Below are 18137 nucleotides of genomic sequence, written 5' to 3' on the forward strand. Positions count from 1 at the left end.
TCCATAAGAAGAAACATTGAAAGATGTTTATATTCAGCTAGCCTTAGCAGTTAAATGATGTTTGCACAGCCTTACTACAGGTTTTGCAAATTCCAGCTTTGTAAATATTTGATTTCACTTTGTGATAAGCTATCCTTATGATTATGGTAATCTGTCACTCAGAGCTTCACACTGACTCATCTGGAAAATGTTGGTGAAACCCTTTTAAGGTGAAGGTCCTGTCTACCTTTCTTTCTCTCTGTCATCCTGTACTGTATTAATCAGGAAATATCAAGTCTCAAATGTGTCGGTTGTTTTTTCCCCTCCATGTTTTAATGGCAAGAAGACAAGCAATATATAGCAAGAATATAACAGGAAGACAAGCAGTAATGCTGAGGTATTATTTAAGCTTTTTAAGAAATTCTTTGATTTGGATAAGCATTGAAGTTCATTGATAGATTCTTAATTATGCAATACATCAGCTTTTAAATGCCAAAGAAAATGAGTTTCCCAGTGCATGTCATGTTTTTCAGTAAAGGATAGTTAACCCTGTATTATAATGTTTTTGTTTTTAATAATTTTATTTTTACAGTTTCCTTAATTTTTTTTCAGCATCCAATTAGCTGACAGTTTTAAAGACACCTTTTATTATTAATGTTCTCTCAGAATATTACATATTTACAAGGCAGTTATTTTCGTGTTTAATATGAAGCAGGCAGCAGTTCTCTTGTCACTCTCTGGTTGGTGCTTAGTCAGTAAGCCTCATTGCCTATCACATTAATAAAGAAATACCATGATGACAATATAAAAGTACAAACTGTTGTGGTATTATATTTAGCTGTCATTTAGCAAATTAAAAAATATTGTCACTTTCCCTTTTTATTTTAGCTTTTTACTTTGCACTTTGTAGTTTTAAGTTTATATATGCACTTTTTGCCCAAAGAATACCTCAGATCACACAGTCATCTTTGTCTTGGATACTAAATGAGGGGGCCTTTTACTATACACAAAGGACTTTGCTGAATAACATTAAAACTAGCTCATACTTATGCTTTGTATGAAGCTGTACAGTTGGCTGTGACAGGCATTCACTGCAGCTTTTAAACCTCTGGAATACTCGGCTTTAGCTAAATCATAGAGAATAAAAAACATCTAAGATGAAAATTCAATCATATTTGAATTCCGTGTCCTAGAAATTTGCTCTGGGAAAGGCTGTGGTCGTCTCAAGCCACAGTATATGTGAGTTGATGCTCACTTTCCTGTGCACATTTTTTTTTCTCATTTGTGATAAAGTGTAGCAAGGGAAGGTGCCACCATGGTGTCTTTCAACTCTCAGAATAATGACAAGAGACCAACAGATATTATAAATGATGCATTTGTGTCCTTAAATACCTAAGGGAGGAATAACCATGTGTTCACTTTGTCATTATGGGTTATTGGGTTTAGAGTGATGTGCCAAAATGGCAAATTAATCCAATTAAAGTTGAATATACAACAAAATAAAGTGAACAAAATAAAGTGTGCACAAAGTGAAGGGGTCTGAATGCTTTCTGACTCCACTGTATCTGTATTTACTACAGATATCTGTATTTTTAATTATACCATAGTATGGTATTTGGCCAGACTACCCACTTCTAATTCTAGTCATATAAGTAATAGAGACATTTAAGCAAATAAAGTAAATAATAAGTGTAAAAATGAAATTGCTTTCTCTGCAGCTAAATCTAAGACTTCCTGATCTTAGTTGAATACACAAGCCACTGCGCAAACTTACTGAAGAGCATTATGGTTCAAAGAATTGATTAATAGCACACAAGATGACATAAAGGGTGAACTGTCCTCAAAATAACAAACACCTGATTAGCCTGAGAAGCAGGCCACGCACTCTGCAGCCTGGCCCCAAACTCATTTGGCAGGTTTCAAAGCCTGCTCAGGCCCAAAATGGGGTACAGGCTTTACAAGTTCAGAATACTCATACATTGTAAAGCTTCTGGCTTAAAGGGCAGAAACAAAACAATATTCTCTAAATTAAAACAATGTATTACATGTCAAACAAAGAAGAAAAATGACAAGGAAAGAAAAAAAAAATCAAAATGTGAATAGGATGTGTCTAATAAGGCAGCCCAATGCAAACAAGTTCAAAACACTATCCAAAGAGAAAATCTAGAAATCAGAAACAAAACTTCAATAAACCAGAAACTCACAACACCGCTACTCCAACAGCTCTCCAGAACACTTTTCTGGATCTTCGTTTTCCTCTGTTTATGAAGGCAGAGGCTAGCTATTCGGCAGTAATGTCAGGGTGCATCTGCCTCTCGGAGTTCCACCTGCAAAACACAAGGAATGCAGCAATACACAATACATTAAGAGAGAAAAGACAAAAAAGGAAAATGAATTTAAGCCTGGGGAGCAAAATCTGATTAAACATAACACAACATTTTACTGCCTCACGGAATGTTGACTACAGTTTGATTCTTGGTTGTTGGGAGTACTGTGAGGAATTTGACAGTTCAACATGACATGGGTAGTGAAGGGTTAGTCTTCCCTGACTGACCATAGTCTTTATGTTAATAAATGTATACAGTATTTGAATTTATATTTGAATACCAGTTGACTCGCCAACATAACACTAGCCCAGCAGTTTTTAAGTATCTTGCCCAATTTTTGGTATGTGATTTCACAGACATTGCAGTAATCCTTACAATACATGTCCAATGCAAATAGATAAAAAGTTGTAAGCATTCTGCTTTTGTTACCCTTGCAAGCAGCCAAGTCTCCACAAAATGCCTGGCCGCTGCCTTAGGCCCTGTCCACGTGTGCTTAAATCACAGTTAAATGAATGCACTCCGAGCCAACTAGGCATTTAAGCTGTGTTTTGTAGTGGCACTTAATTGACTTCAATATGACGTTACATTTGCATTTGTTTGACTCTGTTAAATGCCAGCCTGCTGCCCAGATTGTAGTTTTGTGTGTTTTCCTGCGTGGGACAGTTAGCAGGCAGTCCAGAGTGTTTTTAACTTGTGGGGTTTGAATGTCATCCTTCATTGAATTCACAAAGTATGGATCAATTGGCTTTATTAGACCTGAACCTTGACCTCCTTATGTAAAAATATGGCGACCTAGGCAGAGAAAACATCGCCACCGCTACTGGGTTCACCCTCTGATTGCATAGTGTGAAAAGAAAGGAAGCTTTTGTGTAATCTATGAAGAAATGCAATAATTTCTGCATAAGTTTTTCAAATACTGCCAAAGGTCAGTTTCTAGTGTTGATTGCCTACACGCCAATCAACCAATATGCGAGTCAGTGTTAGCCCTGAAGAGAGGCTACTTGTCACTTTGAGGTAAAAAATATATAAACAGTACTCGCATATGCACTCACCCGCCAGCATTAATAATCCATAGTAGCTAAAGTTATGTCATTAGTACCTTCTCCATTATTAAAGACCTCTTAAGGGTTAGTCTTCCCAGATTGGCCAGACAACTGAGACTGTAGTCTTTGAAACGTGTCATGTGCTATGGGAATGTCTCCAGCCTCTTGTCATGCCAGAGCCAACAGACCAGCTATGGACTGACATTGCTGAAGGATTCCGTCAGCGATCCCAGTTCCATAATTGTCTTTGTGCCCTAGATATCTGGTCCTCCAGAATGTTAAATGAATGACATGTAAATGTAATAAAGATGTTTTCTTTGCACTAATTGGGGTTTTGACAGAAATTGACACCAAGAAAAAGTTGCATGCAACATTTTTTGATGCCATCCAAATGCATATCTGACTGAATGGAAGTGATAAAAGCCCGTATAGACGGTCTGATTCACAATGAGCAGAAAAAAGCTCAGTGTTTGATCCGCACTCACCTGACACTGCAGACGCGTGTGTGGACTGGGCCTTAATATTCAGTTCAACTTAGTCTTATTAAGTGCACATCCATTTATCCGTTGCACTGTGATTCCAAATAAAATACGAAAGAAAGAAGTGCAACATAAACATAAGATATAATTAGAGGATATACAGTACACTACACACTCACATGGGTTAGTCAAAATTTCAACAGTTATAGGCATCTACACTCTGAGCAGAATCATTTGAATAGTCGAGTGATGATAATTTCATTTGTGCAGAAGATGTCTGATAAACTGGTCCACCATATTTGACAATGCAGTCATTCCAGGGAAGACAAGGTGCCAAAAAACAAAATGGAAGAGCCTTGGTAATATCAAAATAAAGACAATTTTCTACAGTAAAAACTCAATATAATGACTAAAGTGAAACAATGTAAACATCAGCTCTAACAATCATCCATCCATCCATTTTCCAACCCGCTGAATCCGAACACAGGGTCACGGGGGTCTGCTGGAGCCAATCCCAGCCAACACAGGGCACAAGGCAGGAAACAGTCCTGGGCAGGGTGCCAACCCACCGCAGGATACACACAAACACACCCACACACCAAGCACACACTAGGGCCAATTTAGAATCGCCAAACCACCTAACCTGCATGTCTTTGGACTGTGGGAGGAAACCGGAGCGCCCGGAGGAAACCCACGCAGACACGGGGAGAACATGCAAACTCCACGCAGGGAGGACCCGGGAAGCGAACCCAGATCCCCAGGTCTCCCAACTGCGAGGCAGCAGCGCTACCCACTGCGCCACCGTGCCGCCCTCTAACAATCATATAATGTATTAAATGAATGAGTCCTCAGGCTTGATTTAAATTCTGAGACTCAAGGAACTTCTGAGGTGTTTTTGATGTTGATAGGTGGGGTAGTTCAGAGCTGGTCTTAAGTTTGCATTTTGAGATCATAGGGCGTATGAGACTTAATAAAGGAACTATTTATGGCTTTATATGTGAAGAGGGAAAATTTAAATGGAAGCCCAAAGCGTTGATTTAAAAATTCACATTACAGTATATGTTGACATCTCTTAGTTTGAATTGCAATTTCTTGAGCTGTGTTTTGAATTCGCTATAGAGTCATAAGTGATTGATTAAAATGGGCTAATCATAAAACATTACAATAGTAAACTCTGCTCAATACAAATGAGTGAACAAGCTTTTCAAGATCCTGCAACCACTTTTTTTATACATTTTTATAGTTAGAGAAAGCAGGTTGTCAAAAGCGCCAAATTGTAATGAATGAAGATATAAACCATGTTAAAGATCAACTAAATTTTGTGTGGATTTATCTAAATCAAACTTCAAGCCTTTTCACTGAAGAATTTTAAGTATTGCCTTACTATTTACAGTAAAAGTTCCTTTTTGAATATGAATTCAAATATCATTCACTGTAAACAGGTAATAAAACAAGAGGCCAGTACTTGGATCAGAGACCATCTACTAAAAACCTTGGATTGCTGCTAGAAGAGGTATTGGTGAGGCCATCAGGGGGCGCTTACCTGGAGGTCTGTATGTGGATCACAAAGCCCAAGTACAGTGACAGGGACACTATGCTGTAAAAACTGGAGCTGTCCTTCAGATGCGATGTAAAACTGAGGTCCAGACTTTCTGTGGGTATAAATGTTCACTGGACATGTTTTTAAAAAATCAGGGTGTTTCCCCATATTCAGGGTAAATTGCCCACCTTGGCCTTGACCATTCTGGCCCTCTAATCATTCCCTGTCTGTAACTGGGTAACTGTCAAACCCCATAACCTGCAACTTGATACACCAAAGCAAAAAATATTTTTTAAGCTAACTGACAAGTAGTAAATTAGACCTTTCCGATATTACTAGCAGAGTGCAAGATGGAGAAAATCATTTTATTATGTAGATTAAGGTCGCTGAGGTAGAAGATTAAAACCAAAACTGTCACAGTTGTACCATTTTGAGCACCAATATCATTAGTCATGGAAACTTTTAGACTACTCAGAATCATTATGTACAGTGTACAAGCAGCAAGTTAACGTTTTTGATACCATCCTTTCTTCAGCCATGTAGTACCAGGCCAGGGATTTTCAAGTATCCCTAAAACTGCCAGGGCCCCATGTTAATGGAGCTCCAGATCACCCTACATCAAAGTGACCAGTGGATATACGCTATATCTAACTCGTACTTCTCATTTTACTGCATCAACAGCAGAGCATTCCTTGTCATTTGAGTGATGTTCTAACTTCCACTTTTCATTGTAAAAGTCTAATAGGATAGTAAGTTTAGGTCTGCTCTGCACATGCCTGTCAAGCTGATTAACTTTGCACTTGACATTTATTACTTCCTTCCCAAATTTTATCTATTAAGCAAAATGACATATCAGAAATCTTTTTTCAAGGTAATCCCAGCTGGATTCTGAATCATCCATCCTGTAGAAGGTCAATTGATTGCACCACCTATAAGCCTGGCTCTGGAGTTTGAATTCCAATAAAAGACTTGATTTGTTTTAATCCGAAATCTAGTGAATGTCATATTTAGAATTGTTCTTTGTTGGCCTTCTTTCTTTATATATTCTTCTAAAAATATAACTGAATATCAGTGGGCAAACAAATGCGAGCCCCTTCACTATGCCAAGGTCACGTCCAAAAAAATATTCTACTGTGCGTTATTGGATGCATTTCAAAATGCCGGTACATCTGGCTTGAATCATCTTCAGGCCCACCCTTACCACTCAGCAAGAAGAGGACTAAAGTGACTTTTAATGGCTTTAGTCCATTTATTGTGTGGTCATTTATTTTTCTTATAGCACTAAGCTCTGTTTCAGTTAGGTGATACCCAAAAAATACTTCAGATGCTAAAAAGTAAAATATTGTTTGTTACTATGCTTAGTGCTGTGTTGGCTTTATGTTTGATTGAACTAACCTAAAACACTCATTTGCTTTGAAACATGAGAAAAGTAACAGACAAAAAGTATGTCCTATGCTGCCAGGTTAAGATTTAGACTTCCGTGACACTGGATTAGGAGGACATGAGAATGTATGGGTGTATAATATGGGCATAACATCAATTGGCAGTTAAGGAGGTGAGAATGTAACTCACATCATATAAAAATGGATTTGCTATTTCATATTACATCATGGAAAAGTGGATTCCACGGTGTTTTCAACCTCTGTAGTGGAGAGAGGAGGAACTCAAATCACATAAAGTTTGGGTCTCACAGCTTCAGGGAACCGAGTTTGAATCTTAGTTTGGTAACTGTGTTTAGGGGTTACCTGGGTTTGCTCTGCCCACACCCAAAGATGTGTCTGTTCAGATAACTAGTACATTTAAATGAGACAAGCTAGCTTATATGTCTCCTTGTTCTAAATTAGTTTCCTGTTCAGTGTTGGTTCTTTCACTGCCCTCAGTGATACCCAGATTTGCACCAGACCCTCCTAAACTCGCCATTTGAAGAGCAGTTGTTTATATTGTTGAGTACTTTTCACAGAGAGCCTCATTCCAAAACACCTCCTAAAACTGGAAAACAGACTTGATGATTAGACAGTCCAGGATTGCCAACTGTTTTGTGTGTTGATTATTGTTTGGTTGATTTCTTCTTTTAATGCATAAATAAGACTTTTATGGTTTCTTCAACTTGAAGATCAGCCCTGCTCAATTTTGAAGTTGCTCCTTTCAAAATGATCAAAGTCCTGTTTTAACATTTAGTTCACCTTTTGACATTACCTAGATTTCACAAGTGTGTTCTGGTCATTTAAAAAAAACCCAAGACATTGTTTTTTTTTGTCATGGAAAAATCAATTTAACCCCACGCCCTTTGAGCCACTTCTACGACTAAAATATTGAGTCTAAAGTGATGTCTTCTATGTCCAGTAAAAACAACACAGCACTGCATTTTTGTTTTATTTAGGGCTGTTGCATTACTCAGTGCCATTGAGAGTGTCCCACACAAAAAATGAATCTCATTGTGCTTTCTTAATCAACAAGTCATCCCAGCACCTCCCCACAAATTCACAAATTGCATGCTGTGATGTTCAGTACAATTTTTGAATATGCTAGTCATATAAGTATGGCAGCTACAGTACTTATATGAAACAAATATTTTCCTGAAGTCTCCTCTATGTGTGAGTAATTCAGTAGTACATGCTGACGAAATGGTTGTTCACTGTACAAACATAGGTAGCTCGAGTTCAATGCATGGACACATTTAAAAGCAAACTCTCTGGGACTACAGTGATGACAGTCATAATGTAAGTAGCCCACTTACACTTGCTTAGCCTTCTAAAAATTCTTTTAGCAGTAAAAAACTGATTAACTTAGTCATGCTGGTGACAAGTCAGTCAGTCTGCTAAATACACTCGACAGTTGCCACCTTTGTTGCTTGCAAGTAACTGAAACAACATAATGTTTCGATACACAGGCTTGCTAAATACTGTGGACTAGTGTTTTTATTATATAATAGTAATAATAGCAGCTCACTACTCAAAACGGGAAGAGCCCTGGTTTGAACCACTAACCTCTTGATTATGAGGTCGCAGTTCTTACCTCTGCACCAGCCAAACAGACGTGTCGGCTCTCAGTCGATTGATAGTTGGGCTTCAGTTTTTACACATTGCCAGTAACATGAAAATTGAACGATTTATTTTTCTTTTGGTTATATCTTGAATAAAAGCGCACTTGTTTTGTGTATACCTTTTGTGAAAGTGTTTATTTGATATTTGACTTCTTCTTTCTGATTTAGTTATGTGTTCAAAATTTCTTGCCACACATTTCCTGTTGTCCTATATGTACACAGATCGTTGTAGACTCTGAACACACATGAAATGTATGTGTTCCAAATTCTGATATACTATTTACCCTATACAATTCAAGTCACCTCACACCACGATAAACAAGGCTTGAGCTGCGAGAACGTTGTGTACGATTAAAGCTGCATTAGTTGGTGGGGATGGGATAGCAGGCTGGTGGTGCTGATCGTCACATTTGCAAAACAAAAGACGCTGATGAGGTCTGAGGGAATTTAAGGTGGCCCGCATTACAACATTTTTCATATGCTTCAGGGATTCTAGTGTTATAAAATGTATTTACCAGACTTTTATAGTTATAGATTAAGTAGGTCAATAGCAAAGCAAAGTGTTTACATGACACCTAGACTGAGATCTGCCTGTTGTTTACATCAGGTGTTCATTTTACTTTTGACTCTAAAGTTGTCTTTTTCCACTAAGTTTGGCAATCAAGTGTGATTTTGTTATCCAGAAAAAAATGTTTCTGGAACAAAGGACTGTTTTGGCAAAGGATTCTGGAAAAATATCAAATTCAGCTTGACATATGAGTTCAACTTAAGTTTACGTTCCCCTAGCTTAACCTTTCCTTCAGTAGTTTTGCCATTACTTATAAATAAGTGTGACCATAACACCGTATCCTGGTGGTGCTTTTTTCTTCTTTTTTTTTTTTTTTTTTTTTTTTTTTGAAATCCTTGGATGGTCCGTTTTCAGTACATGTGTCCTAGTAGCTCTTAACAGATTTCTTTAGTGGCTGCCAGTGTCAGCTTAGCCTTATTGTTTCTCTACAGACTGTTTACTTTGTTTTTCATCCAGGTATAATGCATAACATTTTTTTCACAACTGTGTAAGAGATGCCTAAAATACCAGGATTGGCCCACTGGGTTGTCAAATTCAGTCTTAAGGACACCTGTAGTTGCAGGTTTTATTTAAATCACTTACCCTATCAGTGCACCATTCTTGCTTTTAATTGTGATTTCATTGTATAGTTATCTGGCCTACAGATATTTTTAATAAATCTGTACATATTTATATTCTTTTCTATAACTTTAAATGCTTTTTTTTATTTACCTTTTCCTGCATACTTTTCTGCCCTAATTGTATCCAGATGCTCATTATTATCAGTGAGTAGTGCAGCCAAGGCATAAACATCATTGCATACCAAAGGGGAGAATTAATGTATTGCCATTTTCATATGTCTGGTCATTAAGAAGCAAATTTTACCAAAAGTCCTGCCAAGTAAACGTAGCATTGAACTAATGGTTGCCCTTAAGCTTTCAGCATTGTCGGCACTTACATACTGCATACTCCTATATAAATGTATATATCACCTACGATAATATCTTTATTGTTACTTTAACGATACGTGAGCTGAAATTATCAAGTATGCCACTCACTTTGCAAAAATTGATCAAACACACATTCACTGTCTCATGTAACCTAAGAGGATAGACTACTGCGTGTGCGTGCACAGTCAACGCACCACAAGTGAAGCTAACACAGCTTCCTGAGTAGGCAAACAGCCTCGCAATCTATGTTGTAAGATTTAATTGCAAGACGTGGTCACTTGCGTGGCGGTGGTTTGGCTTTGAAAAGACTGATGTTTCTTAAAAGAAAGCAAGCTGTGTTTTAAATCGTTTCCCGCTAAAGACGACTCGACAGCTAACTTGTTTTACCATCTGCAAAGTGAAATTGATCTAGTATGGAGTCCTGTATGTAGGTATCAGGCAAAAAAAAATATATCCGTCCAAAGAAATGATGGAATTCGTTCAAGCAGATTATTTTTATATCTGTAAAAAGCCTATGCCTACGAGGCGTGTTTTATTTCGCAAGCTGTCTTAGTTGGGGCTCCTCAATTCCAAAGCATTATTTATTCATCATTTAAAACACTAATCTAAATCCCTGCCTCCTCACTCTGCTGTGATGACACAACGGAAGGAGGAAAAAAAGTCTTTTAGCAGCTATTTAAAAAAACAAAAAAAACACAGGAATTCAGAGAAGGCGAGTCTTCGCACACTGCCACTGGAACAAGAGGTCAAGAGCTACTTGATGATACCCAAAGTGGGCGTGATGTAAATCTTGACTGGTGGGAAACGCAAGAAAGTACTTTTTACCCATATTGGGGAAACTTGGAAAAAAAGTACATGTGCACCCCGGCCTCAAGCAGCCCCTCTGAGAGGGCTTTCAGTACCAGAGGATATGTTGAACATGTGACCAGGCAGCTCTGAAACCAGATGCTGTGGACAAATTGGTGTTTCTATCACACATCTTGACGTTTCCTCAGTGGAATTTTACAATTGTTTTATTATTTCTGGTATCTTTGAGCAATACTGGACAGAACTTAAAGTGAGTAATTTGTTTTAAAATGCTATAGGATTGTTTTTTTTGTATTTTTGTGCAATATATAACATGTTTAACAAATGCTAGTTTTTTTCCAGTGCAGTATTTGACAGAACTTTGAATTTTCACACTAGTACAGTATGTTAGATTTTTGTTCTTGCTTGTATGCTGCACAATTCACCTATCAGCAGAGCAGTTTGTTTATCCAGACTATAATGTTCATGCCCAGTAGTTTAATTATGATTAGTATTTTATTGCTTTTGAATTCATATCTTGTTTAAGTTAAGGGTAAGTGTCTGTTTAAAATGCTAATTGTAATAGTGTTGTTGGTGTTAGTGCGATTGTTTTGTGTAAATCCTGTAGGCCACTTTGAAATGTTTTACTCATACTTGCACTGTCTGATCTCAATAGTACTTTAATGGTGATTTTGCTGTTTTTGTGTTTATTTTTCTGTTATTGTCAAAGTCCCAGAAAATATCAAGATATGATTTTGTTGCCAGTATCATTCACCTGTACATTTATTTATATATATATATATATATATATATATATATATATATATATATATATATATATATATATATATTTGCAGTTGGAGATCCACAAAGGGAGAAAAAACGAATCACGTATCATAAAATAGTTTTATTCCTGAGCTTTCAACCCCTATCAGGGGTCTTCATCAGAGGATAATGCTTAGACTTACAAGAATCAAAGGCAATATATAGCAACACATTCGGGGGGGGGGGGTGGGTGGAGGTGACTAAGTCCGTATGATCAAAAGGGGGGGGGGGTTTATCGTTAAATTAAAGTGCATATGTCCTTCTTAAGTTGGCATATGCTGGGTTTATGTCCAAGTGTCTGTTGATGGCATTTTCATCTGATAGCCAAGACTCGGCCAACTCTCTGGCGCTTTTTGTACTGGCCGTAAATTTTACTTTCACGTTGTCCCAGTTGAATGTGTGTCCTGTCGATTTAGTATGTGCATATATCAAAGATAGTGCGTCCTTTCTTCTGACAGCGTTGCGATGTTCCACCAACAATCTGCGCATGGTCCTGTTTAATGCTAAAAACAAGAAATCGACAGCCGAAACACGAAACGCAGTTTATAGTATTCCATGCAATTCTTGCTCAGCTGTATACATAGGACAAACGTCAAAAAGAATTTCAACACGTGTACAGGAACATCGCAACGCTGTCAGAAGAAAGGACGCACTATCTTTGATATATGCACATACTAAATCGACAGGACACACATTCAACTGGGACAACGTGAAAGTAAAATTTAAGGCCAGTACAAAAAGCGCCAGAGAGTTGGCCGAGTCTTGGCTATCAGATGAAAATGCCATCAACAGACACTTGGACATAAACCCAGCATATGCCAACTTAAGAAGGACATATGCACTTTAATTTAACGATAACCCCCCCCCCCCCCTTTTGATCATACGGACTTAGTCACCTCCACCCACCCCCCCCTGAATGTGTTGCTATATATTGCCTTTGATTCTTGTAAGTCTAAGCATTATCCTCTGATGAAGACCCCTGATAGGGGTTGAAAGCTCAGGAATAAAACTATTTTATGATACGTGATTTGTTTTTTCTCCCTTTGTGGATCTCCAACTGCAAATATGCAAACCGTATCACAGACCTTCTCTTCCATTCGTACAACCTTCGGGCACGAAGCCCTCCAATGCATTAGACGATGGGAAACTTCGGCAATCCGTGAAGGGCACAGCTATGAAAAACTCTTCTTCCTCCACAGTTGCATCAGGCACGATGTAACTCCGAGATGCTTATGATTCAAGCCACCAACGAACACCCCGAAAATGTCAACCATCATGCAACAGTTTACTAAACGAGTTTTGTATGAACTTATCACGGAAACACACCGCCAACGAAACTTTTACCGATCTGTAATTATGGAGCAACACGCTAAACTAATCACAACATGTGGACAAACGGTTACGGAGGAATGGACTAAAAGGATCCAGGACACCGCTTCCAAAAACCGTATTTCTAAACGAAATACACTCAACAAAAAATGGGGTAAACTCACTGGAAATCAATATATGAACAACCCCCAACCCGGAGTACACAACCTATCCAAAAGACGGCTCTCCACCACAGAACACAATATTCTCTCCAGAGGATTAAAATTCAATTATAAGGATGCATCTAACATGAACTTCCTCGGTTCGTTAGAACATATCTTAGCAACTGAAAAAATACCAACAGAACAGGCACAAGAAATAAGATGCAACGTCGCCAGCCAGCTACACACAAGACAACCAACCACACGTATTCTGGCAAGTGAACAGAAAGCTTTAAGATCTTTACGGAATGACAACAGCATTATTATTACACCAGCTGACAAAGGAGGCGCAACTGTTATCCTAGACAGAGAACAATACACCACAGCCATAGAAGAAATGCTTTCGGACACTAATACTTATCAACAGCTAAATAACGACCCAACAAAAACCACACAGAATAAAATAAACTATACTCTGACAAAACTCCGAAATGGTAACCGCCTAGATGTACAGAACTTTCACAAAATGAAATCCAATGATGCTAACTGCCCGGAATTTTATGGACTCCCAAAAATACACAAAACACCACTAAAATACAGACCAGTGGTTAGCCTAATAGGCGGACCATCATACAACTTGTCAAAAAGACTTTTCCAACTACTTAAACATTTAACGGACGACTCGGATTATTCTGTCAACAGCGCGGAGTCGGCATTACAGCGCTTGAATGACGTATCCATCGCCGAGGACGAGATCATGGTCTCGTTTGATGTTATATCGCTATACACCATGATCCCGACCCAACTGGCCACAGAAACATTATTAATGAAACTGGATAGTGACCCCACCATAGAGACAAGAACCAAACTGTCCATCAAAGACTTAATGCACCTAATATCACTTTGCCAAAAAACGCACTTTCATTTCAACGGCAAGTATTACACACAGAAAGAAGGCATGCCGATGGGATCACCGTTATCGGGACTCCTAGCTGAACTGGTAATGCAACAATTTGAAAACATAGCTTTATCCCAGATTACACCCAAAATTTGGATACACTATGTAGACGACACATTCGTCATATTAAGAAAGAACCAGCTGAATGAATTCTTCAATCATATTAACACAATATTCCCTGCAATCCAGTTCACAATGGAAAAAGAAAATAATCGCCACATCAATTTCCTGGACATTTACATCAAAAGAAATAGTGACGCCACCCTGACCACAAGTGTTTACCGCAAACAATGCCACGCAGACAAGATTCTACACTTCGCCAGCAATCACCCGGTATCTCATAAACGGAGCTGCGTGAAAACCCTATTTAAACGAGTCCACACGCATTGTAATACCAAGGAAACAAAAATTAATGAGAGACGCTATCTGTTTCAACTTTTCACCTCGAACGGATACTCAAAATCATTCATTAATCGGAGTCTACACAGCAGGCGCCAAAGGAATCAGCATACAAGCGACATACATCAGAACCCCCACCCCACCTGGCATTCACTCCCATACCACCATAATGTGTCAGAAGGCACGGCACGCACCCTGACCAAGTGGGGCATCAAAATAGCACATAAACCCACCAACAATCTGCGCATGGTCCTGTTTAATGCTAAAAACAAGAAATCGACAGCCGAAACACGAAACGCAGTTTATAGTATTCCATGCAATTCTTGCTCAGCTGTATACATAGGACAAACGTCAAAAAGAATTTCAACACGTGTACAGGAACATCGCAACGCTGTCAGAAGAAAGGACGCACTATCTTTGATATATGCACATACTAAATCGACAGGACACACATTCAACTGGGACAACGTGAAAGTAAAATTTAAGGCCAGTACAAAAAGCGCCAGAGAGTTGGCCGAGTCTTGGCTATCAGATGAAAATGCCATCAACAGACACTTGGACATAAACCCAGCATATGCCAACTTAAGAAGGACATATGCACTTTAATTTAACGATAAACCCCCCCCCCCCCCCCCCCCCCCCCTTTTGATCATACGGACTTAGTCACCAAGACCAACCCCCCCCCCCTGAATGTGTTGCTATATATTGCCTTTGATTCTTGTAAGTCTAAGCATTATCCTCTGATGAAGACCCCTGATAGGGGTTGAAAGCTCAGGAATAAAACTATTTTATGATACGTGATTCGTTTTTTCTCCCTTTGTGGATCTCCAACTGCAAATATGCAAACCGTATCACAGACCTTCTCTTCCATATATATATATATATATATATATATATATATATATATATATATATATATATATATATATATATATATATATATATATATAATAGAAAAAGGGTGCATTGAAAAAGAAAATGAAAAAAAGACTTGAGCATTTAAAGCTTCAGCAGAAACAAATATTTCAAAATTTCTTAGAATAACAAAATAAAAAAAAGCACAGCTAACGAAACAATGAGGTGAGAAAAAAGCTGAGGTGAGTCAAAACTGTGAGTGGTGCACTGATTGTAAGAATGGTTGGGGGGGGGGGGGGGGGGACTGTAGGTAGGGACTGAACTTGGAAACCATTGGTCTAGAGCAGAGGTCTCCAACACGTCACTCATGAGTTACAGTTCGCTCGCAACCCCTTTCCAAGTAGCACACCAAAGGGTTAATAAATCCTGCATAAATTTGAAAACTTGATTAGTCAAATTAAGGGTGGGCGATCTTTCCAAAAAATCATATCACGATCCTTTTAACACAAAATCACGATCCACAATCTGAATTGCAACCTAACTTTTCAATGTGGCATACACTTAAGAGAATATCCGGACTCAAACGCATCAAGACCTAAGTAACGCTTTATTTTAAATATCAAACAAAGTTGAATTCAATTGGTCTCTTGTTCGCTAGCTAAGCGGAGTTAAGGAACACGCCCCGAAGCTGGTGATTGAGTGAGGAAAGCACATCACCAAGAACCCACCTCCCTCCCTTTGGCCCGTTACATGGATCTCGGATTCACACAAATAAATCAGTACCGCAAGCGAACTATGATACATAGCGAAATGAAAGAAGTCGCAAAATCAACCAGAATGTTCAAGAAAATTATAGAAAAAACCCAGATCTAAATCTGTTTAGTTCTCTCGTGAAAAGCGGATAGACAGAGAGACGTTGGATTTTATATATTATATATCAGTAAACCTTCGAAATAATGTGCAGTTAAAGTCTCAACAGCATTCTCAGCATTTCTGGAGCTTAGTAGAGCCAGGTAACTGTTAAGAATCTTCACCAAGCAGCTCTATAAATGTCTGCTTTGTTTGGGTCTACATACCTCTGTGAGTCTGCCTTTTCTGAGATGAATGTCATGAAATCAAAGTTCAGAACAAGACTGACAGACGAACATTTAAATGACTCCATAAGAGTGAACCTAAGTGGCTACACTCCACCATACACCTGCCTCTCTTGTTGACTCCATGCAGTGCCAATCATCTGACTAACTAAAAAACACATTAAAGTGAAACAGTGACATGGAACAAAATGACAAATGAATAAGGAATATCTGTGTATTTGTAATTGCACTGTTTTGTTTTGACAGTATTCATGTTTTAATTCAATAGTGTGAGATACACTAGAAAATGCATACAGACATACAAAATGCACTTGCAGGTAAACTAATTGTTTATTGTGAATTTTTTTTATGCAAAGTGTGAGTTGTGGACACCAACATTTTGTAAATGTTCAGGCAAAATAAGCTTATTCAGTTTGTTTGGGTTGAAATAAGCTATGAGAATAAACGTTAGAAAACATGAGTAGCTCTCAGCCATTTTCATCTTGTAAAAGTAGCTCTCAGGGGAAAAAAGGTTGGAGACCCCTGGTCTAGAGGGATTGTTTCTCATGGCTGGTGTGGGACCACTTTGGTATGCTGCTGAAGATAAATTGCTCTTGTTTGTTCATTTTGACATGTTACCACTGTGACCCTAACCAGAAAAATTAGATTGAAAGTAAAGTACATTATGTATTTCAGTATGACATTATACTCCTGTTCTTCTCTAAAGCTGGTAAAGGATGGCAGTATCTTAATTCCTCTGCAGACAGTGTTGTTGGGAATACACACTTTGTGGAAGGAGGCGACACTGTGTTGCCACCTGAATTGTCTCAAATCCTTTGTACACATGGATGATGTTTGTAAACATGGATTATAGGTTGCCTTTACACTACAATCTGAAAGATCCACTTTGTGGTGAGTCAGTATGATAACAAAACCTACACAATAAAGACAAAAGAACGCTCGAGAATGTGTAGACAATGCCAGTTTTTTTTTTTTTTTTTTTTGGGGTGTGTTACCAGTCATGGCTTCATAGGAGAGTGACAAAGAGAAAGCTACTGTTTTAAAAATTAAAAAAAAAAAAAAAAAAAAAACACACACACACAACATATTGGTTAGTTTGCCAGAAGGCACATAGGAGACCCTGAAGTCAGCTAGAAAAAGTTTTTATGGTACGGTGAGTCCAAAATTGAGCTTTTTGGACATCCGATTAAATGCCATGTTTCAACACTAATATCAGTACTTGGCACCACCATGAATCAGAATCATTATGCTGTGGGTTTACTCCTCTGCAGCAGGCCCTGGTTGAAGACTTGTAAGGGTTTTAGGAGGAAAGTAAATCCAGTAAAATACAGAGAAATCCTGGAGGAAAACCTGTTGCAGTCTGTAAGACACCTGCATCTTGGTAGATTTGTTTTCCAGCAAGGCAACAAACCCTGAGCAGAAAGCCAAAGCTGCACAAGAATTACTACAAAACAACAAAAATAATGTCCTGGAGTGGTCGAGTCAGAGTTCAGATCTCAGTCCAACTGAGAATTTGTGGCTGGAGTTGAAAAAGGTTCACAATCCTCATGCAACCTGACAGAGCTTGAGCACTTTTGCCAAGAAGAATGGGGAAAAATGGAACTGTGCACGTAGACTCAAGGCTGTTATGGCTGCCAAAGGTGTATCCACTAAACACTTATTTGAAGGGGATAAATACTTACATAATCAATTGTTTTTTGTTTAATGTTTGTAATTTATTCAGACCAGTTCGTAGGGATGTGTTTTTACTTTTGACATTACAGAGTCATTTCCATTTGTCAGAAAAGCCAAATTAACTCCAGTGTGATTCAGTGTTGTATAACATTTTATACGTGCTGTGCCT

General features: G+C 38.3%; 1 protein-coding gene across 3 annotated transcripts in view; it reads left to right on the forward strand.

Annotated features, from left to right (window-relative positions):
* Nucleotides 1–18137, forward strand: part of LOC114668250 (zinc finger protein 609-like) — a 281456-nt gene that overhangs the window by 235720 nt on the left and 27599 nt on the right. The gene's annotated exons all lie outside the window — the stretch shown is intronic.

The sequence above is a fragment of the Erpetoichthys calabaricus genome, chromosome 17 (assembly GCF_900747795.2).
Source record: "Erpetoichthys calabaricus chromosome 17, fErpCal1.3, whole genome shotgun sequence".
NCBI lineage: Eukaryota > Metazoa > Chordata > Cladistia > Polypteriformes > Polypteridae > Erpetoichthys > Erpetoichthys calabaricus.